The sequence below is a fragment of the Idiotropiscis lumnitzeri genome, chromosome 16 (assembly GCF_059441095.1).
Source record: "Idiotropiscis lumnitzeri isolate Australia: NSW breed Sydney's pygmy pipehorse chromosome 16, RoL_Ilum_1.0, whole genome shotgun sequence".
Lineage (NCBI taxonomy): Eukaryota > Metazoa > Chordata > Actinopteri > Syngnathiformes > Syngnathidae > Idiotropiscis > Idiotropiscis lumnitzeri.
In genome coordinates this window covers 6238185-6261525 of record NC_142406.1, presented here as the reverse complement: position 1 = coordinate 6261525, position 23341 = coordinate 6238185, and positions in this window count along the sequence as shown.

The following is a 23341-nucleotide window of genomic DNA, read 5'->3' as shown; positions in this document are numbered from 1 at the left end:
TTAGGGGAATTTATTAAAGGGATTCAACAAGGAAAAACAACGGGGAAGGGAGCAAAATAACAAAGGTAACAAAACGTGACTAACAGAAAAAGAGGGCGAGGAACGAAAGCAGGGGCAAAACGCTGAGGGACGATGAGGGGCCGGCACTGGAGGCTGCAGCGGACGAGGAGCCGGCACTGGAGGCTGCAGCTGACGAGGAGCCGACACTGGAGGCTGCAGCTGACGTGGAGGCGGCATTGGTTGCTGCAGCTGGCATGGAGGCGGCTTGGGTTGCTGCAACAGGCGTGGAGACGGCATGGTCTGTGCAGTTGACGTGGAGGCGACGTGGGTTGCTGCAGCTGACGTCGAGGCGACGTGGGTTGCTGCAACTGACGTGGAGGCGACAGCGGGCCGGGCGCAGCAGTCGGTCCGGGCACAGCCGAACCGGGGGCCCTCATCCCTATCAGCCTGCTGCCATAGGGAATCAGGGGAACGGGGAACACGTGGGACCAAGGTTACTGGGGCTGGTGAACGTGAGCTAAGAGATGCCAGGGGAACGTGATCAGGTGCTGAAACCAATGGTGAACGCGGTGTGTGACGTGACCGTGACTTCTGAGATTTGGGACGTGAAGCGCGCGAGGTAGAGTGGGAGGTGGTCTCGAAAAACTCAAACGAAAAAGGTGTCAGGAATTGTTCGGGGGGAAAAAAGTGACTGGTCCTAACTGAGTCCGGGTTGCGCTGGGCGTCTAACAGAGCGTAGATGTAGTCGGCGTCGTCCTCGTGATCCGAGTCAACAAAAACGTGCGGGGCATAGTGCTCAGAATCATCTATGGTGTCGGCAACTAGTAGGAAGTCAGTGGGTGAAGGGGCATGGTGCTCAAAATCGTCGTCGTGATCCGAATCTATAATCAGGTGTGGAGGAATTACAGGTAGACCGTCGATTACGTAACCGTGAGATGAAGGGAATGAAACAGACGCGGTGCAGGGCTGGTCGGCAGGCTGAGAGGGCGGTTGTCCGTGCGACGGCGTCCATGACGCCACCGTGAGCCCCTCGCTGGGTCCTTTCTTGGTCGGGTCATTCTGTCACGATCGCCTTACGGCGAGGAGGAGGTGGACCCAAAATGCGAGGAGGCAGAAAAATGGATAACGTTAGGGGAATTTATTAAAGGGATTGGGCGGCATGGTGGCCGAATGGTTAGCACGATGGCCTCACAGTGAGAGACAGCATCGGGCGTGGGTTCAATCCCGGCTCCGGCCATCCTGTGTGGAGTTTGCATGTTCTCCCCGTGCCTGCGTGGGTTTCCTCCGGGTACTCCGGTTTCCTCCCACATTCTAAAAACATGCATGGCAGGCCGATTACAGGGACAACGGATGCAAATTAGCCATTGGCTATAATCTGGCATATTTACAGGAAACTGTTTGATTAATATGCACTGTCCCTGTATACTTTCAAAAACAAATACAAATACAAAAAAATTCAACAAGGAAAAACAACAGGGAAGGGAGCAAAATAACAAAGGTAACAAAACGTGACTAACAGAAAAAGAGGGCGAGGAACGAAAGCAGGGGCAAAACGCTGAGGGACGTAAACGGGAGCGAGAATATGAACAAGCACATGGACGAGAACAAAACGCGGTCGTGATAGTCCGTAAATAGCGGCAATGACCCGACACGGAGTAGTCGGTATGGGGAGCTTAAATAGTCCGGTCATTAAGGGAGCGGATGGGGATCAGGTGTGTGACGGTTAACGGGGAACAGGCGCGTGGCTGGTGAGGACGAGTGCTGAGGGGGAACGCCCCCACTCAGCTGACAAAACAATAACACAAAAGCATGGAAAGGTAAAAATAATAACAAAACCCTGCCATGCCCGACGCGGATCATGACAGAGGCGAAGCCTCATTTAGCGGTAAAAACTGATTCGGTTTTAACCAGGTCTCGCAAAGACCAATCATGTTAAGATTATGGTCTCTAATAAGGTCATTAACTAACAAGGCTTTCGATGAAAGTGATCTAATATTTAAAAAACTGAGTTTCAGTAAAATAGGTCTATCTAAGTTATTCCGCGCAACAGGACTCCTGGTCATAATATTAAGGAGATTGCCTTGCCTAGGTCCCGGATTGTACCTCGAGCAACTATAAACGCGGCGAGAATTTCCGACGGTCGGAATCCGATAGTTATTTATCAGCTTTCGAGTGCTATTATTTTGAGAGAATTTTTATTCTATCACTACCTACAGGTTTTAGGTTGCTGTACAGGTTTTGTAAGACCTGCCAAGTATTCTCTGGAGTGACTTGATTAGGTTTCATTTTTATACTTGTATGATAACTTTCGTTGTAACTGTCGAGTTGTTCTTGTAATACGTCGATATAACGACGTGTGTCCTCGGCGGTGAAATATCTCCACATTCAAGTTCGATTAAACCTTTCGACCACCGAGGCTTTCAAATCACTGGCAGTTGCAAAATGATGAATATTGTGTTTTTTCATCAACCTTTGAAAATGCTTGTTGAAAAATTCCTTCCCCTCGTCTGCTTGTAATTTTTGAGGGACGCCGCTAACGAGCAAAACCGATTCAAAGGCTCGAACGACTTCTGGTCCCGTCTTGTTCATCAAGACACGCGCGTATGCACGCTTTGAAAACACATCGATGACCGTGAGTAAATATTTAAAACCGTCATTGTACTCCGCCAGAGCCTGCATGTCACATAGATCGGCCTGAAATTGATTCATAGGTTTTGAAACAAACACTCTGTTCCTAGGGAAATTAATTCGAGCCGGTTTGTGCAAGGTGTATGCATCTTGTCAGAAAGACTTGGGGGGGGAACCAAAGTTTCGTTCCGCATCGACGCAATACTAGGACGGGTTTCATAATAAGGTAACACTTCCGCTCCTCTCGCGGCACCCGTTGGTGTGCGTCTACTGATTAAAAATAAGTATTCCGGTCATGTTACGTATTGTTAACATATGTATTCCTAATATGTGTTAATTGTATCTCGTTTCGGCAACTTTCGCCGCGAGTATTGCCTCGTTTGTGTCGCCGCGGGTGGCGATGTGCTCCGGGAGTGAGTCTGTGCTAAAAATAGAACAGTGCCGTTACTGCACCCGGCGGGCGCTACTATCGCCGTGTTGTACTCGTCATCCTAGCGCTATTGTAGCCCTTGTTATGTCATTGTAATGTGAATGTTGATTTATCATCACTTTGGTCTATATTCATATTAATTCAGACATATTGTTTTCTTCTGTTTCAGACCACACACACACACACACTCATTCCTACACATATCTGTACACTTCCAATGATATGTGACTCCCCTTGTTGACATTAAAGATATTCCAGTTTCCTGATTCTCTGACCGGAATCAACGGTCCATACTGCCCGCTTCAGCCAGTGTAATTTCTAAGCTAATGTGGACAAGACTGCATTATAACAAGTGGTCCTTCGAGCCGGATTCGAGCAAAGCTAAAGCACTGTGGACCCTGCAGCGACTACGGAAGAGACATCGAGTCGGCCCAGCAGAGAATCCCGTCTGCCCCCTCATCTAATGGACTATGAAGTTGGCTATTCAGTCCCCGGATCACATCCTCCAATCACTTCATCCCGCTCCAGCGGCAGAATCAGAAGTACTTCGAGGAGATCCCATCGCTCTGTAACCAACACCCGTTCCTACTCAGGGAGGCACACAACCTATTCCGTTGGCCACTATCCACAAGATGGAGTCTCCCCAATCCAAGCGGCAATTCTGGACGAGAATACTAAACAACTTCAGCTGGTTAATCTTCAAAGACAGCTGGCTGAAGATGCGGAAGCTGAGCGCGAGCTCCAACAACTGCAAACTCAAGCCAAAGCAGCGCAACAGACACAAGAAGAAGCCGGGCGGCATGGTGGCCGAATGGTTAGCACGATGGCCTCACAGTGAGAGACAGCATCGGGCGTGGGTTCAATCCCGGCTCCGGCCATCCTGTGTGGAGTTTGCATGTTCTCCCCGTGCCTGCGTGGGTTTCCTCCGGGTACTCCGGTTTCCTCCCACATTCTAAAAACATGCACGGCAGGCCGATTACAGGGACAACGGATGCAAATTAGCCATTGGCTATAATCTGGCATATTTACAGGAAACTGTTTGATTAATATGCACTGTCCCTGTATACTTTCAAAAATAAAAACAAATACAAGCAAAGGAGGCCATTAGCATACGCCTCGAACAAAGCCGCAGACTACAACAATTAAGAGCGGATGTGGAAATGGCTAAACTGGTCACGTCAATGCTCAGCACGAACAGCACCACATCGATCACCTATCAGCCGATCCCACCAGCTAGTCCTGCACCAGGCAACCTTGCACCTCCTCACGCCAACTCATATCCAACAATGGGCAAACAACAATCCCCCAATCTAGTCGAAACAGCTGCTGCAGCACAACCGTGACCTACGGCACCGCCAACAACGATCCATGATGGTGCGGCTGCTCTAATACAAAGTGAGCAACTTAATACGACTCACGGCCCGTCATTCCAGCAGACAGGCCAAGAATGGGAGCATCCTCGAGCTTCTTCCATTCCCATCCAGGCTCCAACCTCAGCACCTGCCCCCTATCCTGGTCTACAGCCACAACTCGGAGCAGATATGCTGATCGCTTCTGCCTTTGGCATCCCAAAGCCAACGCTGCCAGTGTTTGAGAGCGGTTGTGAGAGTGACTTTGCTCTGCTGAAGATGGCATTGGACAGACTACTCAACAACCACACCCACCTGAGTGAGCAGTATAAGTATCAAGTAATACTAAGTCACTTGAAGCTACCTAGTGCTCTCCAACTCGCCAAGGCGTATATGCACCACACAAGCCCATATACAGCTGCCCTCAACGCGCTACAAGATAAATACGGTCAACCGAGGCATCTCATCCAATCAGAGCTTGGTGCCATCCTGAACTCACCCGCACTCAAGATAAGTGATGCCAACAGTTTCGACTCCTTCGCTTTCTCCATCCAATCTCTTGTGGCCATGCTGAGGACTCTTGAAGGCTACAATGGCATTGAACCTATGTGCGGGTCGCACGTCGACAGACTGTTGAGTAAATTGCCGCCCTATTACCGTGACAGCTTCGTGGAGTATTGTCTCAATAGAAGAATCCTACAATCAGGTTTTGACCAAACCTACACGCTCCCTGATCTTGCTGCATGGCTCCACGTCAAATCACAAGCTAAATGCATCTCCAGCCGTGCCGCAGCCTTGTACCAGCCCGAGCCAAGCAAGACAGCTAAAACTACAAAGAAGTCTAGCTCAACTACTTATAAGGAGCAGTCCACATCCGTTTTAACTGTGAACGAAGAGTCCCTTCGTTCCAAGCCTGCAAAGCAGAAATCAGCTTCCAAGCCACAGCCCTACTGTCCTCACTGTGACAATAAGGATCATTACCTGAACTCCTGTGACAATTTCAAGAAGCTCACCCCCACTCAGATCGGCCAATGGATCAAGGATGGAAACCGCTGCTGGAAATGCGGCCGCAGCCACCTCGCTGAGAACTGCAACCTCAAACGTCCTTGTAAGGTCTGCCAAGAACAACACCTCACAGTCCTCCATGATTCCATCCGTGAAACCTCCAATGCCGTCCTGGTGGTGAACCCAGCTTCCACAAAGGTCTATCTTGACCGCCCCAATCGTGCACAGCGAGTGATGCTAAAGGTGGTAAGAGTCCTCATTCATCATGGCAAGCAAGCGATGGAAGCATATGCAATCCTCGACGACGGTTCGGAGCGGACGATTGTTTTGTCTCAAGTTGTCCGGTCCCTCAAGCTACCAGGAGCGCCGGAGACCCTTCCCACTCAGACGAAACATCACAATGTAAAACAGCTGGAGGGCCTTACCGTCACATTTGAAGTGTCCCCTCTTGCCACTCCTAACAAGAAATACCTCGTCTCCAATGCATTCTCTGCTGACGGGCTATGCTTTGCTGAGCACAGCTACCCCATCGCTGCTCTCCAAAGGGCATATAGGCACTTACGAGGCATCCCACTACAGGCTGTCGACTATGTGCACCCACTCATCCTCATCGGCTCCGATATGTGCCATCTCATCACCCCGGTGCAGCCGACCATCAGTGGTCCCCCAGAGGGTCCCGTTGCAGTCTGTACACGCCTTGGCTGGTGCCTCCAGGGTCCCATGACTCCAGTCCAGAGCCGTCACAGTCCAGCTCAGTGTCTGCATATCTCTACAGCGTCGGTAAATACAGAGTTACTGCATCATGTGCAGCGCCTCTGGCAACTGGACACTCTACCCTACTGTGAGAAGGCAGTTACGAGGTCTAAGCTTGACCAACAAGCACTCAATTTTCTCCAAACCGCTACAATCCGGGTCGACACAAGAGGAATTTCACGCTACGCTACGCCACTACTCCGTCGCTCTCCATCCATTCCACTTCATGCCCCGAAGGAAGCAGCACTACCAAGTCTTCGCAGCACTGAACGTAGACTTGCCAAAGACCTATCCAAAGCTGCCACCTATTGCGCTGAGATCCAAAAGCTGGAAGCTGAAGGCTATGTGGCGAAGATCACAGCTGAAGAAGCACGCAGGTCGGCGGAGTCCTGGTACATCCCGCACCACCTTGTACACCATAACGGCAAGGACCGTATTGTTTTTAATTGCTCCTTTCAATACAAAGGGCAAGTCTTAAACGAACAACTGCTCCCAGGCCCCACATTAGGTCCAACTTTGCTGGGAGAGCTTCTGAGGTTTCGCCAGCACAGCGTAGCTATCAGTGGCGATATTCGAAGTATGTTCCACCAGGTGCTCTTGCTCGCCTCTGACAAACCCATCTTGCGTTTCTTGTGGAGAAACATGCAAAGAGAGGAGGAACTTGAGATTTATGAGTGGCAAGTCCTGCCTTTTGGGACCACCTGCAGCCCCTGCTGCGCAACATACGCTCTGCAGCGACATGTGAAAGACTCCCAAGCCAACCAACAAGGACTTTCAGAAGTTGTGACACAAGCATTCTATGTTGACAACTGTCTTTACAGCATGCCTGATCCTGCACATGCCAAGGCTGTTGTGGACGGATTATGCAACATCCTCGCCGAAGGTGGCTTCGAGATAAGACAGTGGGCGAGCAATCTGCCTTCAGTCATCGAACACTTGCCCACCAACGCAAGATCTGTCCGTAGCGATCTGTGGTTGTCCCGTGTTAGCCACGACCTGGACGAGCCTACACTGGGTCTACAGTGGAACCGTCTCGACGACACCATGGGCTATCGACACCGCTCACCAGAGCCTCTTCAGCCCACACTGAGAAACCTGTACAAAACTCTGGCAAGCCAATATGATCCGTTGGGCTTCATTGTACCTTTTACAACTAGAGCCAAGGTTCTCATCCAAGATCTCTGGAAGCAGGATCTCAGCTGGGACGACCCCACAGAACATGAACAGCTTAAAGGGCGGTGGCTTACCTGGGTCGACGAGCTCCCCAACCTCCTTCAAGTGCAGTTTCCCATAGCTTACACGCCCCCCAGTGCTGATACCTCCACGGCTACCAGGCAGCTTCATGTCTTCTGCGACGCATCGGAGAGGGCCTACGGCTCGGTTGCTTACCTGCGAACAACTGACGACCAAGGTAATGTCCATATCGCCTTTGTGCTGGCCCGCTCAAGGGTCGCTCCCAAGAAATGCTTTTCTATGCCTCATCTTGAGCTCAGTGCAGCATTAACCGGAGCACAACTCGTCGAGCTGCTTGAGACCGAACTCACCATCCCTATCAACCGAGTGGTTTGCTGGTCTGACTCCACCACTGTACTCCACTGGTTGCAATCTGAGTCTTGCCGCTATAAAGTGTTTGTTGGAACGCGGGTAGCGGAAATCCAGACGCTGACCGACCCGGCAAACTGGCGGTATGTTGATTCACCTCGCAACCCGGCAGATCATATCACTAGAGGCCTCACATTAAAGGAGTTGTCGGGCCATCAGCAGTGGAGATTAGGACCTAACTTTGTGTCAGAACCTCCAGACCGGTGGCCAACTAGGCCTAACACCGCTGCCGCACCAGATAAAAGCGAGCTCAAGAAGAGTAGCTTCATCGGAGCAGTCGCCGAGCTACCTCGCCGCCAGCTAGCTGACCCTAGCCAGTTCTCAACATGGACAGAACTGGTCAAAGCTACTGTGCACTCCCGTCATGGGGCGGCTAACCTCGATGCTCAAATCAAGGCTTCAGACTTCACCAGCGCAGAGAGGGCCTTGTTAGTTCAAGCCCAAGCTGATTCCTTCCGAGCTGAAGTTAAGGCCCTTAAGGTGCTGTGCCCACTCCCTTCAGGAAGCAGACCCAGTTCCCTTGCGCCGGAGTATGAGCAAGAAACTGGCCTCGTCCGTGTTGGGGGGAGGCTTCGACGAGCTACGGATCTTGAAGCTGAAACCATCCATCCAATAAATATGGAACCAGGACACCCTTTCACAAAGTTACTCATTAAGGACTGTGATGAAAGGCTCCACCATCCCGGGGCAGAACGCATCCTGGCAGAACTACGGCGCCAATTGTGGATCCTAAGAGGGCGCGAAGCGATCCGCAAGCACCAATATGGCTACCGTGAGTGTCAGTTCTGGCGAGCTCAACCCCAGAGTCCAAGACTGGCCGATCTTCCACCCGCAAGGCTGAGGCTCTACAAACCTCCCTTCTATTCAGTTGGTGTTGACTGTTTTGGCCCATTCCTTATAAAGATAGGTCGTCGCCAAGAGAAAAGATGGGGCATTTTATTCAAATGCATGACCACAAGATGCCTCCACTTGGACCTTCTCGAGAGCTTAGACTCTGACGCCTTTTTGCTCTGCCTTCGCCGCTTTATAGCCCGCCGAGGGAGGCCATTTGAGATTCTTTGCGATAACGGCACAAACTTCACTGATGGTTGCCGCGAACTCCAGGAGGCCTTCCAGGCAATGAGCTCTCCACTTCAAGCACATCTCGCAGAGCAGAAGATACAGTTCCGATTTAATCCTCCAGCATCCCCGCACATCGGCGGAACATGGGAGAGAGAGGTGAGGTCGATTAAAGCTTCCCTGAGAGTCGTCCTGAAAGAACAAGTGACTCCGGAGCCAGTTCTCCGCACACTACTCGTCGAGGTAGAAGGTATCCTGAATGCCAAGCCACTTGGATATGTTTCAACGGATATCGCTGATCCAGACCCCATAACACCGAATATGTTGCTCATGGGACGCAGAGATTCATCCATCCACAAGCCATCTACGACAGTGAAGACCTTCTTGGGCGACGTCGGTGGCGACACAGCCAGGTGCTTGCTGACAACTTTTCATACATACTTGTTTCAAATCAGTATGTTACCAACGATACAAGTCAGGACATGTACCCCTTGGGCCGCCTATATTTGGACAGCCGGATGACGTCATTTATCCCGCCCCCTGTCTCAATCCAGTATAACTAAAGCCCAAACCACGCTCCAGACAGACAAGCCAATTTTTTCCAGCTGAAGAGCCATACCTACACCTCATGAAAATAATGATGCTCGGAACAAGACGCCTCATGGCCCTGAGCACCACCACCCCAAGAAGGGTGTCACCCATCAGGGCACCTGAACGGGTCGAAAACAACATTGCAGAACTCTCTTCAGGTAAACGATGCAACTAATTATGAGTTACATTTCTATAATACATATCTATATAATATTTAATAAAAGTATCTTTGTTTTGCAGATAGCGGTATGGACGAACCCACACTCGATCATGATCTGACTATGGTTGAAAAAGCTGTCGATGTAGAGACCGTTACAACTTCAGACAGGAGCCGTGCTGACACCCCTACAAATGTAGGAGAGGACCAGGTTGAGATGCCTGGTCCATCACACGCGAACCAGGCTGTGCCATCGTACTCTACATGGTTTGACGTCCTGGGAACCTGACCTACTACCGTCCCATCCTCGCACAACACCTGCGAGCCGTCATATCGAGGATGGATTCGTCCTGATACTCCGCCTTCGACCCCTCCGATGACCCCCATATCATCTGCTGAATCTTCACAAAACGATGAGGTACAACGACCCAGTTGGTCCGATCAAGCGCTATAAAACATCGAGTATGACTCCTCTAAGGTTCATACTATGACCAAACCAAACCCCAGCCCTGCATCTATTCCCGAGGGTGATGTACAACATATGTCATGGGATGATCCTCCTAAGGGATGGGTTGATATGGATGTTGTAATAGTCATTAAAGCAGCGATTCTTTATATTCTCAATCGCTTTTTGCTAAGGTATCAGAAAAGACAGGGTTGTTTGTTTGTTGTAAATAATAAAAAAAGCCCAGGTTGCGATGGTCTAACGGCAGAGTTCTTTAAGGCTTTTATGAAAAAGCTGTCACCTATTTTGCTTAATTTGCTTCATCACATGGAAAAAAAAGATCTGGTCCCTTCATCATTTTGCGAAGGTACTGTTACGTTCATACACAAAAAAGGTGCGTCTGAACAATTGAGCAACTATAGACCGATTAGTGTTTTGAACACTGACTATAAAATCTTAGCCAAAGTTTTAGCAGCTCGTCTCAAGAAAGTAATAGGTACCATCATCTCCGAAACGCAGTCATATAGCATTCCGACAAGGGATATATCAGACACTATTTTAAATATAAAGTATTTAACTAAACACATGGCTGCCTCGTGCGGAATTCATGGGTAGCCTCGATTTCGAAAAAGCCTTTGATAGGGTGGAGCACTCTTTTTTATGGAAGGTGCTTGACAAATTTGGATTTGGGTCTTCTTTTACCAATTGGATAAAACGCCTGTACGCAAACGCAGCCAGTAAAATCAAAGTGAACGGACTACTGACAGGACCTGTTAAATTGGGAAGGTCAGTGAGACAGGGGTGTCCCCTGTCCTCACTACTCTTTAGCCTTGTTGTAGAACCACTAGCGCCCCTCCTCAAACAAAATAACAGCATAAAAGGTATTTGGACACCGAGTGGACGCGAAGTTAAGATTCTACAGTATGCGGACGATACGAACCTGTTTGTCAGAGACGTGGAGAGTCTAAGTGTAGCTCTTAACGAGCTCAACATTTTCTGCCAAGCCTCGGGTGCTAAAGTCAATTTTGATAAGTCCACCATGGCCGTTTTTGGTACCACCAGCGCTGTGCCAAAGACCTGGGGTTTTAAAGAGGCCACGCTCAGCCAAAAAATTCTTGGTGTTTGGATTGGGGAGAACACTTCTCATTGTGATGAACAGCAATGGGAAACAGTTTTACCGCAAGTAAAATCCACTTTAGATATGTGGAAATTCAGGAATTTAACTCTGAAAGGGAAAACTTTGGTCATCAACAACCTGTGCATTTCAAAGTTAATTCACTCACTGACTGTCACTCACATGTCTGCGAATGTTTTAAATAGATTAAATTTAACATTTAATTATTTCTTGTGGAAGAGGGAAAGAGGTTTCATTGGGCACTATAGCTTGATCGGTGTACCAAGAAGGCTGCACTACGTTTAAAGCTGCTCAGAAAGTTTTTAAATCCTGCCTTCTCTGCTCCCTGGAAGGACTTTCTTATGCCAATTTTAGAAGGTTTAGGCCGCTACGGCATTTTTAATCTCTGCCAGATGTTGCCTCGCACGATGTTCCCCCCTCTGGACCCCTTTGAAATGGAAATCTTAGAGGCGTGGTGGGCATTGCGGCCATGGGTTAGGACAGAGCCAATGTCACTGCATCAACTGCAGAACATTCCACTGAGGTTCAACCCCGACCTCCTGGGCGGTGAGCCAGGGAGTGGGGAAAGGATATTAAGTGGGGTTTTAGAAAGTGCACACATCAGAATAATAGGTGATTTATTAGACCAGAAAGGGAATTTTAACATTGAACGCATTCGCACCTTGTTTCGGTTCCACAAAGTTCCCTTTTGAAGGGCCACTGTGTTACGCTCAGTTGAAAAAAATCTGAGACTCCGTGCATTGCCACTGGGGGCACCTTCTGGGGCGGATGTCACAGAGCGAAGACGCCACCACTGCGTCAGATCTAAATTATGTGCTGACCCATGGGGCTCAACTGACTAGACTGGCAGAGTGCACAACTAAACTATTCTATAAGGTGTTGCTAACCAAAGTACTTTAAAAGCCCCCTGCAGAAAACGCGTGGCGTCAGGCATACCCCGCCCTGGCTTCCTCGTCCATCTGGGCTGACATGTTCAACTGGACATGTCCAGTGTGCAGAGAGGAACCTGAGGACTTCCACCATCTCATCCTCCAATGCCGAGTCGTGCGACAATTCAGATCCAGACTAGAGGATCTCATTGCCAGGAGGCTGGGGGTGAGACTCCCCTCGCCGATAGCCTGTGGTGGCGGTGACCAGAATTCCAGGCTTCTCCTGTTCGGTGTCATCCCTTCGCCATTGAAAGGCCTGAATGTCAAAGCTCTCAAACTGCTCTTGGCCATCGCACGTCATGCCATCGTCATCACCAGAAACATCCATCTGCATGAAAAAAGGAAAGGCGATCACTGGTCCATCTTCAAATCTTTGGTTATCTCACATCTCACCCATCTTCATGCACATCGACCCCAACGTTTTGAAGGCGACTTGGCGGCGAACAACGGACGAGTTTCTGTGTCTGCTGCCAACAGTCTGGACTTTCATTTTTAATATGCATCTTTTGTTACGACCATGAAATCCTTGGATATCCCTATTGATGTTTGTTCACGAATATTGGAATTTTGAATCAGACCTCTTTTTGTACAGTTAATTTTACAATAAAATATATATAAAAAAAAAAAAAAGAACGCCCGATCTCGTAAGCTAAGCAGGGTCGGATCTGGTTAGTACTTGGATGGGAGACCGCCTGGGAATACCAGGTGCTGTAAGCTTTTGCACCGCAAAAAAAAAAAAAAAACTTTGACAAATGTCAGCAAGTATGCGAGCTGCTTTTTAATAAATTTCCACATATTCGCCTGACAGGCTGAGAGCACAAAATGCCAACATTCAGCGTCCCCTGCCTTTGGGTGTTGCTACAGTCTCGCCGTGGACGACTCGCAAATGCGTGTGGCAATTTGCAAATGCGTGTCTGGAGACTTGAGTGTGGCTCCGGAGCTACACATTAAGACCAAAAGGGGACCCTCGTAGTCTACAGGTGTAGCAGACAGATGAACCGATGCAGTCCGGTTGGGTTGGTGCAGTGAGTGTTTACTAAATAAAAAGTTAATGAATCAATTTAAAAAAATGGTGTTTACTGAATGCAATAAAGGGAAGTATAGTTAATGTGGCAATTAGCAGGTGTGGAGAATTTTCATTCATTTTTTTTAGCTTCACAGGTTATATCATTGGTTCTTATTTTAATAGTTCCACTTTATTCTTCCATTTATTCCAATTAAATTTAAATAATGTCAAATAAATGGTACGCGACCATGGGTGGATAGCAGTGAACGCCCCCTCATGTTATTGGTGTATATATTGGTGGTACGGGGCTGGTATAATATTAGTGCCCCCATGTGGTCCGAATGTGTAGCTACGGAGCCACACACAAGTCTCCTGACACGCATTTGCAAATCAGCACACGCATTTGCGAGTCGTCCGCGGCAGGACTTGTCACGATCCGTGTCTGTCATGCCATGTGCTTTTGTTTTGACAGCTGTGGGGTCGTTCCCTCAGCGATCGTCTCGGGCCAGGTCGTCAGCAGCTGCGGGACGCGCCCACCAGCTCCACACCGGACTCCTATTCACTCACTTATTGCACACAGTATTTAAGACACTTACACTGACTCCCCAGCGTCGGATCGTCATCCCACATCGCTCACGTTCATGTCCCATGCTCTTGATCGCACTCTTGTTAATAGTTCTCTTGCTACTGCGTGTTTTGAGTTGTTTTTCCCGCCAGCTACTGCTCGGTGCGTTTTCTGTTCTTTGCTTCCCGATTGGAATCCTCTTACCCTTGTGCGGTAAGCTATTTGCGTTTTGGTTTCTTTCCCTTGCCTTTTGCAAGTGCTTTTCGTTCCTCCTTACTGCCTTTGCTCCCTGGTGTGATTTTCCGCCAGCGCCCTTGTTTATCTCTTGTTCGATAGTTAAGTTCCATAGTCGCTATAGCCGATAGCCCCGGTTGATTCACGATTGCATATTGGAGATTGTCTATTTGATTATTAATAAATATCTTTGTATAACCCATTTTCCCGTGTCCGCGCTTGGAGAGTCCTGCTCAATCCACCAGCACTGCTGGTGGATCATAACAGAACGATCTGACCATGGACTCTGCGGACACGGAGAAAATTCTCGAAGCGCTGGCCAGCCAAGGACGTCTGGTGGGGCAACAAGGCACCGACCTCGCGAACCTTCGCGACGCGGTCGGCATGCTGGCCCACCGTTGCGAAACCTTCGACGCCCGCGTAAATAGCCTCTACTCGCATGGCGCGCCGACGGTCGATCCGACCGCAGCCGCGATCGGAATGCCACCCCCTGGGTTCTCAGCACGGGAGCCCAGTCTGCCTCACCCAGCCGGTATGGGGGTGAGCCGGGTCTCTGCGGCCCGTTTATTCACCACTGCCGGTTAATTTTTGACCAACAGCCGCAGACGTACGCGCACGAGAGTACAAAGATAGCATTCATGATGAGTCTCTTGACTGGCCCAGCGAGTGCATGGGCCATGGCCGTAAGCAATGCCCGTCCGGAAATCCGGTCCTCGTTCCCCGCGTTTTTGGCCGAATTCCAACGCGTGTTTCACCACCCCATTCGGGGAAAGGAGGCTGGAATGGAATTACTGGACTGCACCCAGGGGAATCGGTCGGTGGCCGATTACTCCATCGCCTTCCGCATTCGCGCGGCAGAGAGCGGCTTCGACGACTGCGCTCTACGGACCGTGTTCCGCAGGGGGCTGAACTCCTCCCTGAAGGACGAGCTGGCCGTCCGCGAGGACGCCGCGTCACTGGAAGAGCTCATCAGCCTGGCCATACGACTTTACAACCGCCTGCGGGAGCGACGTCGAGAGAGAGCGGCCGAGCAGCGAGTTTTCGAGCCAGCGCCCCCCCGGCGCTGGGAGCCCCCGCCGGTCGACGAACCCATGCAGCTAGGAGCCAATCGCTTGGATGACGACGAACGCCAGCGACGGCGCCGATCGGGAGCGTGCTTCTACTGTGGATTACAAGGTCATCGAGTGGCCGCCTGCCCGGGACGACGGTCACGCCGGACTTCCACCCCGCTCCGCGGGGACCAATGTGAGTCGGCAGCTGCTGCCTCCGACGATCCCCCTCATTCCGGGGGGGCGACCCCCAGCTCAGAGACGCATGGATTACTTCGCCGAGACTCTAAGAGCGTCACGAGACTGGTGGTCGAGGGGGAGGTAATGGGCCTGACGGCCAGCATCCGCGTCCGGGCATTGATCGACTCTGGGGCCGACGACTGCTTTATCGACTCCGGCTTAGTGGAAAAACTAGGTTGCACGGTCTCTGAGCTCGGCAAGTCCGAGCGGGTTTGCGATCTCGACGGGCGTCTCCTGGCCGATATCAGACGGGTAACGCAGCCACTAACCCTTAAGCTATCAGGAAATCATATCGAGACACGCTCGTTTTTTGTTATGCCGTCCAGGGCGGCGCACATCGTCCTCGGTGTCCCCTGGTTGCAGGCACACAAGCCCCTGATCGACTGGGGACGGATGGCCATTCAAAACTGGAGCCCGTTCTGCCATGCCCAGTGCCTCCGTTCGGCGGAGGAGGGTCTCCGGATTCCGCCCGCGCCGGCCAAAAACATTAACTTGACTAACGTTCCCGCGATTTTCCACGACCTCCGAGCTGCATTCAGCAAGGAGAGGGCGAAGTCGTTGCCGCCGCACCGCCCGTACGATTGCGCCATAGACCTCGTTCCGAACGGTCCGCTGCCATCCGCGCGCCTGTATAAGGTCTCCCAGCCAGAGCAAGCCACCATGAAAGAGTACATCACCGAGTCTCTGGCCGCCGGGCTAATCAGACCTTCCACGTCCCCGGTAGGGGCAGGACTTTTCTTCGTTGAGAAAAAAGATAAAACCCTACGGCCCTGCGTAGATTACAAGGCCTTAAACGAGATCACGGTCAAGAATCGCTACCCGCTCCCCCTTCTAGACTCCGCTTTCGCCCCTTTGCAGCAAGCCGTTATATTCACCAAGTTGGATCTTCGCAGCGCGTACCACCTCGTGCGAATCCGCGCGGGGGACGAGTGGAAAACGGCGTTTAAGACCCCGCTGGGGCATTTCGAATACCTGGTCATGCCGTTCGGGTTGTCCAATGCTCCCGCCGTATTCCAGGCCTTTATTAACGATGTCCTGCGGGACTTGCTTAATGTAACCTGTTTCATATACTTAGATGACATCTTGATCTTCTCGCGCACCGCGGAAGAGCACCAGTTACACGTTCGGGCCGTCTTGCAGCGCCTCCTAGAGAACCGGTTGTATGTGAAAGCCGAGAAGTGCGAGTTCCACCGGAATTCAATACAGTTTTTGGGGTTCATCATAGAGGACGGGCAGATCAAGGCTGACCCGTCCAAGACGCGCGCCGTAGTGGACTGGCCGCCGCCGGCAAACCGCAAACAACTACAAAGATTTTTGGGTTTTGCAAACTTTTATCGGAGATTCATTAAGAACTACAGCCGCCAGGCGCTTCCCCTCACTCGCCTTACTTCCACCAAGACCAAGTTCGCTTGGGACGACCAGGCCGAGACCGCGTTCCAGAGACTAAAACAAGCATTCACGAACCCCCCAGTACTGCGTCATCCTAATACCGAATTTCCTTTTGTTGTAGAGGTGGACGCGTCCGACTCAGGAGTGGGGGCGGTCCTTTCCCAGCGCTCTCCAGTCGACCAGAGACTCCACCCCTGCGCCTTCTTCTCCCGCCGACTCAGCGCCGCCGAGGCTAACTACGACGTGGGAAACCGAGAACTGTTGGCGGTGGTGCTAGCCCTGCAGGAGTGGCGACACTGGTTGGAGGGCACTACCACACCATTCCTGGTCTACACCGATCACAAGAACCTTTCCTACATAAGCACCATAAAGAGACTTAACCCCCGCCTGGCGCGCTGGTCCCTCATCTTGAGCCGCTACAACTACACGCTGACGTATCGACCGGGGTCAAAGAACACCAAGCCCGACGCCCTATCACGCATCCACGACCCGGTAGCCGAGGAAGGGGGGCCGGATAGCGTGGTGCCCAGAGACCGCCTGGTGGCTTCCCTGCAGTGGGAAGTGGAACAGCAGATTCGGGGGGCCCAGGAAGAGGCCGACCAACCCCCCGGTTGCCCAAAGGGACGGTTGTACGTGCCGGTTTCGCACCGCGCGGAGGTATTGAAATGGGGACACGCATCGAAGGTGGCTTGCCACCCAGGGGTGCGCCGAACGCATGGTCTCATCGCCCAACGTTTTTGGTGGCCGGCCCTGGGGAAAGACGTCACGGAATACGTCCAGGCCTGTCCCGCGTGTGCATCCAGCAAGGCGTCGCATCAGCCCCCGGCGGGGCAGCTGCGGCCATTGCCCATCCCTTCCCGGCCGTGGTCGCACATCGCGATGGACTTCGTCACGGGCCTCCCGGCTTCCAGGGGCAACACCGTCGTCCTGACTGTCGTTGACCGCTTCTCAAAGTCCGCCCACTTTATCGCCTTGCCGAAGCTGCCCTCCGCCTTGGAGACTGCCAACCTGCTAGTCTCGCACGTGTTCAGGCTTCATGGCATCCCCGAGGACATAGTGTCGGACTGAGGCCCCCAGTTCATCTCCAAGGTGTGGAAACGCTTTTGCCAGTCCCTGGGTGCCACCTCGAGCCTGTCATCCGGCTACCACCCCCAGTCAAACGGACAATCAGAACGCACCAACCAAGACCTGGAAGCAGCCCTCCGTTGTGTCTGCCTTGATCGACCACCCTCTTGGGCCGACCATCTCCCATGGGTGGAGTACGCACACAACACCCTGATCTCATCTGCCACCGATCGTTCCCCCTTCATGACAGCCTACGCCTACCAGCCCCCGCTCTTCCCTACTCAGGCGGGGGCGGAAGAAGTTCCCTCCGTCCAGCGCCACCTCAAGAGGGCACACCACGTCTGGAAGGAGGCCAGGGCAGCCCTTACCCGCACGGCCGAGCGCAACCGGCGCATAGCGGACCGCCGTCGGCGTCCAGCCCCATCATACCAAGTGAGGGACAGGGTGTGGCTGTCCACTCGCGGCCTCAACCTGGCGGGCTCGTCACGAAAGCTGGGCCCGCGCTTCGTGGGTCCATTTGAGGTCGAGTCCATCCTAAACCCCGTCTCAGTCGGGCTCAAGCTTCCCCCCACAATGAGGATTCATCCCATGTTCCACGTCTCCCTCATCAAGCCGGCCCTCTCCAGCCCTCTGGCCCCCAAAATATTTTAATTTAATTCATAATCATTCAATTTCATTCAGTATCATTCAAAATTGTTCAATGTTATTCAGTTTTATTTTATTTTTTTTTAAATTTCATTCAGATTCATTCATTGTCATTCAGTATCATTCGGAATTGTTCAATGTTATTCTGTTTCATTTCATTCAGATTCATTCATTGTAATTCACAATCATTGATTTTCATTTATTATCATTCATAGTTCTTCAATGTTATTCAGTTTCATTCAAAATATTTTTATTTAATTCATATTCATTCAATTTCATTCAGTATCATTGAAAATTGTTCAATGTTATTCAGTTTTATTTAATTTTTTTAATTTCATTTAGATTCACTCATTGTCATTCAGTATCATTCAGTTGTTCAATGTTATTCAGTTTCATTTAATTTTTTTAATTTCATTCAGATTCATTCAATGTCATTCAGTATCATTCATTTTTTTTTAAATTTCATTCAGGATCATTCAGAATTGTTCAATGTTAATCAGTTTCGTTTCTTTTTTTAAATTTCATTCAGAATTGTTCATTGCCATTCAGTATAATTCAGAATTGTTCAATGTTATTCTGTTTCATTTAATTTTTTTTATTTCATTCAGATTCATTCATTGTAATTCACAATCATTGATTTTCATTTATTATCATTCATAGTTCTTCAATGTTATTCAGTTTCATTCAAAATATTTTTATTTAATTCATATTCATTCAATTTCATTCAGTATCATTGAAAATTGTTCAATGTTATTCAGTTTTATTTAATTTTTTTTACTTCATTTAGATTCACTCATTGTCATTCAGATTCATTCAATGTCATTCAGTATCATTCTATTTTTTATTTCATTCAGGATCATTCAGAATTGTTCAATGTTAATCAGTTTCGTTTCTTTTTTTAAATTTCATTCAGAATCATTCATTGTCATTCAGTATCATTCAAAATCATTAATTTCCATTTAGTATCATTCATAGTTCTTCAATGTTATTCAGTTTTATTCAAAATTATTTAATTTAATTCATAATCATTCAATTTCATTCCGAATCATTCATTGTTATTCAGTATCATTCAGAATTGTTCAATGTTATTCAGTTTCGTTTAAATTATTTTTAAATTTCATTCAGAATCATTCATTGTCATTCAGTATCATTCAATTTTTTTTAATTTCATTATGAATCATTCATTGCCATTCAGTATCTTTCACAATCATTAATTCCAATTCAGTAATTATAGTTCTTTAATGTTATTTAGTTTCATTCACAAATGATTTAATTCATAATCATTCATTGTCATTCGGAATTTTTAAATGTTATTCAGTTTCATTCAAAATATTTTAATTTAATTCATAATCATTCAATTTCATTCAGTATCATTGAAAATTGTTCAATGTTATTCAGTTTGATTTAATTTTTTTAAATTTCATTTAGATTCATTCATTGTCATTCAGTATCATTCAGTTTTTCAATGTTATTCAGTTTCTTCAATGTTATTCAGTTTCATTGAAAATATTTTAATTTAATTCATAATCATTCAATTTCATTCAGTATCATTCAAAATTGTTCAATGTTATTCAGTTTTATTTTATTTTTTTAAATTTCATTCAGATTCATTCATTGTCATTCAGTATCATTCAGAATTGTTCAATGTTATTCTGTTTCATTAAATGTTTTTTATTTCATTCAGATTCATTCATAATCATTCAATTTCATTCAGTATCATTGAAAATTGTTCAATGTTATTCAGTTTTATTTAATTTTTCTTATTTCATTTAGATTCATTCATTGTCATTCAGTATCATTCAGTTGTTCAATGTTATTCAGTTTCATTTAATTTTTTTAATTTCATTCAGATTCATTCAATGTCATTCAGTATCATTCATTTTTTTTAAATTTCATTCAGAATTGTTCAATGTTAATCAGTTTCGTTTCTTTTTTTTAATTTCATTCAGAATCATTCATTGTCATTCAGTATCATTCAAAATCATTAATTTTCATTCAGTTTCATTCATATTTATTCAATGTTATTCAGTTTCATTCAAAATTATTTAATTTAATTCATAATCATTCAATGACATTCATTATTATTCACAATCATTCATTTTCATTCAGTATCATTCATTTTTCTTCAATGTTATTCAGTTCCATTCAAAATGATTTAATTTAATTCATAATCATTCAATGTCATTCAGTATCATTCAGAATTGTTCAATGTTGTTCAGTTTCGTTTAATTTTTTTTAAATTTCATTCAGAATCATTCATTGTCATTTCGTATCATTCAGAGTTGTTCAATGTTATTCAAATTATTTAAAGTCATTCAGTGTTCAATTTTATTCAATATGATTCAAAACATTCAATAATATTCATTTTGATTTCAATTTCATTCACTATGATTCAACTTCGTTCAATATTATTCACTTTGATTTATGCTTGCTTCCTTCCTTATTATTGCCACTATTCGTTGATCCATGTGTGCAGCAATTCATCGGCAGGTAATAAAAAATTAAAAAAAAGACAAATTATATTTGTTCAGTGCTTTGACTTTCATATTCACAACAGTCAATACAATTGCATTTCTTTTTTATGTGTGATTGTGGCATACATTCATATTCAATATTATTGTATTTGGAATTGTATTGTTTTCACAGATATTTTGTTTTGATTCCTAGTGCAAGCCATGTTAAGATGGTAATAGTTTCATGTTTTTGCTTATTTGTACATTAGTTGCAATGGCTAGCTCTGACCACTAGAGGACAGCGTTCGCTGCTTGCGTGTGTGTGCGTGGCAAAAGGGGACCAGCGCATTCTAGAGCGAAGAAGAGCCACACGTAAGCTGGAAACAGCAGTACAGTGCGAACGTTGTGAATAAATGTTAATATTTTGTGTTTCAGGTAAGACAATCGAGATCAAATACCATCTATTGATGTGTGAATGTGTTTATTGAGAGTAAGTGTGATAGATTGAAATTAAGTGTTTTACTGACGTTTTGTTGTTCGCGATGTAACTTTGTAATTGAAGTAGACGAACAGGTTGCCGTTGAAATAGCGAGAGAGCGTCGTGTACAATGCTGTGAAATATGTTTGTATTGAGTACATGTGTAAGTTTGAGGCATTGTGTATATGATACAGATGTGAAGTATTTTTGCATTGTGTGCATGTGTAAGTATATTGAGGTTTATTGATTGAAATATTGGTTAAATCATTTATATTAGTCGCGCATTCTAGAGCGAAGAAGAGCCACACGTAAGCTGAAAACAGCAGTACAGTGCGAACGTTGTGAATAAATGTTAATATTTTGTGTTTCAGCAACCCAAAATAAAACCCTTCAAAAATTAAATGTGTAGCAACAGATTGATAAAGACAAGTCATTCTGCACCCCGCTGATCTTCCACTTCATTTGTCCTTCACAGGGAGGTGCTGGAGCCGATGCCAGCTAAACGTGGGCGAAAATCAGACTACACCCTGAACCAGTCACCAGCTAGCTTCAGAGAACACGCAGACATGTTTCTGAGCAGAACCGATGAGCCCGTATACAAGTCTGGCGCGTTAACCGCAACAACATCAGTCCGGGAGGAAGGATACAACCTCTACGTGGTCTCCCGGACGAGTCGACGGTCCCCCGTCGACGACGAATGTATCCTGCCGGCACCCATATCACCCCACGACTCGGTCCAAAGGACCGGTCAGGGAGAGGGCGCCGCCACTATCTCCTGCCACCTTTTGGCTATGGCTCCTGCGGTGCCCCCGACTCATTCCCCTCCGGCAGAGGATTTTCGGCGACGCACCTCCCCCTCACAACGGCCTCTCCACCGAGCCGCAGAAGGTGATTGCGCTAGCTGGGCGAACCTTGGGAGGTTCCGCCCAGGCGCCAGCCCAACAACAACAACAACAACAACAACAACAACAACAACAACAACAACAACATCAGTGACTCCATATTGAGCCATCGTAAAACCTTTACTTTGTAAAACCCTGACCAGCATTTTTGCGTTTTTTGACATTATGGACCAAGTGAGTAACTAAACCTTTTATTGAGGAGAAATTGCTCTTTTTAAATAAAAAAAAAATTGCAAATAAATGCCTGAACGTGTCCTTTTGTTATTTCTGGTCACAAGCACTCTCATCATAACATTGATGCACACACACTCTTCTCGAGCTCCCCCAAGACTCCTCCCCCACCCAACTACAATCTTCTTCTGCAGCGTTATCTTGGCGGGTCTCTTACACCACTGCCACCTCCTGGTTGCTTTTTATTACGTGATTACAATGCAGACAAGGCTGATTCTCAGTCAGAAGTGCATCAGACCCTTCTGCAACACTATGTCGTAAATTAGAGACAAAAAGACGCACTTATATGTCTTGTGGCGCCAATGCTTTCAAAGACGTACTTGTATATATGTTGATAGAAAGGGTTAAAATACATATTTTTCATTCACAATACGTCTTCGGAGCCGTAAAGCGCCACTGAGTCGCGACAGATGGCCACGTGATATGAGAAGAGGCGTTTGGAAATACTATACTCTAGTAATGCTCGGACTCTCTATGTAGTACTATATATAGTGTGGGGCTATATCATAAATGGGCGGTTAAGGATGATGGATGATCATTATGGAACAACCAAAATTTATTATTACAAATGTAAATTTAAAAGTCAAACGACGCCTCCAACACAAAGGAAAAAAAACACCTCTTTCCAATGACCCATGACTGCAGCAGACCATCTTACTCTACCTCCGGTTCAGAGTTCACTCTTCCTCGCTCGACCCGACGTAAGAATACTTGTTTGTCTTCTTCGGTGTGATATATTCATTTTAAGTGTTCAATTTATACTGCTCCAATCTACCATAAACGCTAACGATCGCGTGCGCCTATCACGTGGCGGCCATTTTATTGTAAAATTATCATTTCAACATTGTACTATGTGGTTTTTGTGTGCAAACTATGCCACGTGTTAACAACGTCCACCGCCATCTTATTCTGTCGAAACATGTTGGGCGCCATTATCTCGCTTTTTTGTATTAGATGCACTTTAGTTATAATTGTGAATGTTCAATTTATACTACTCCTAC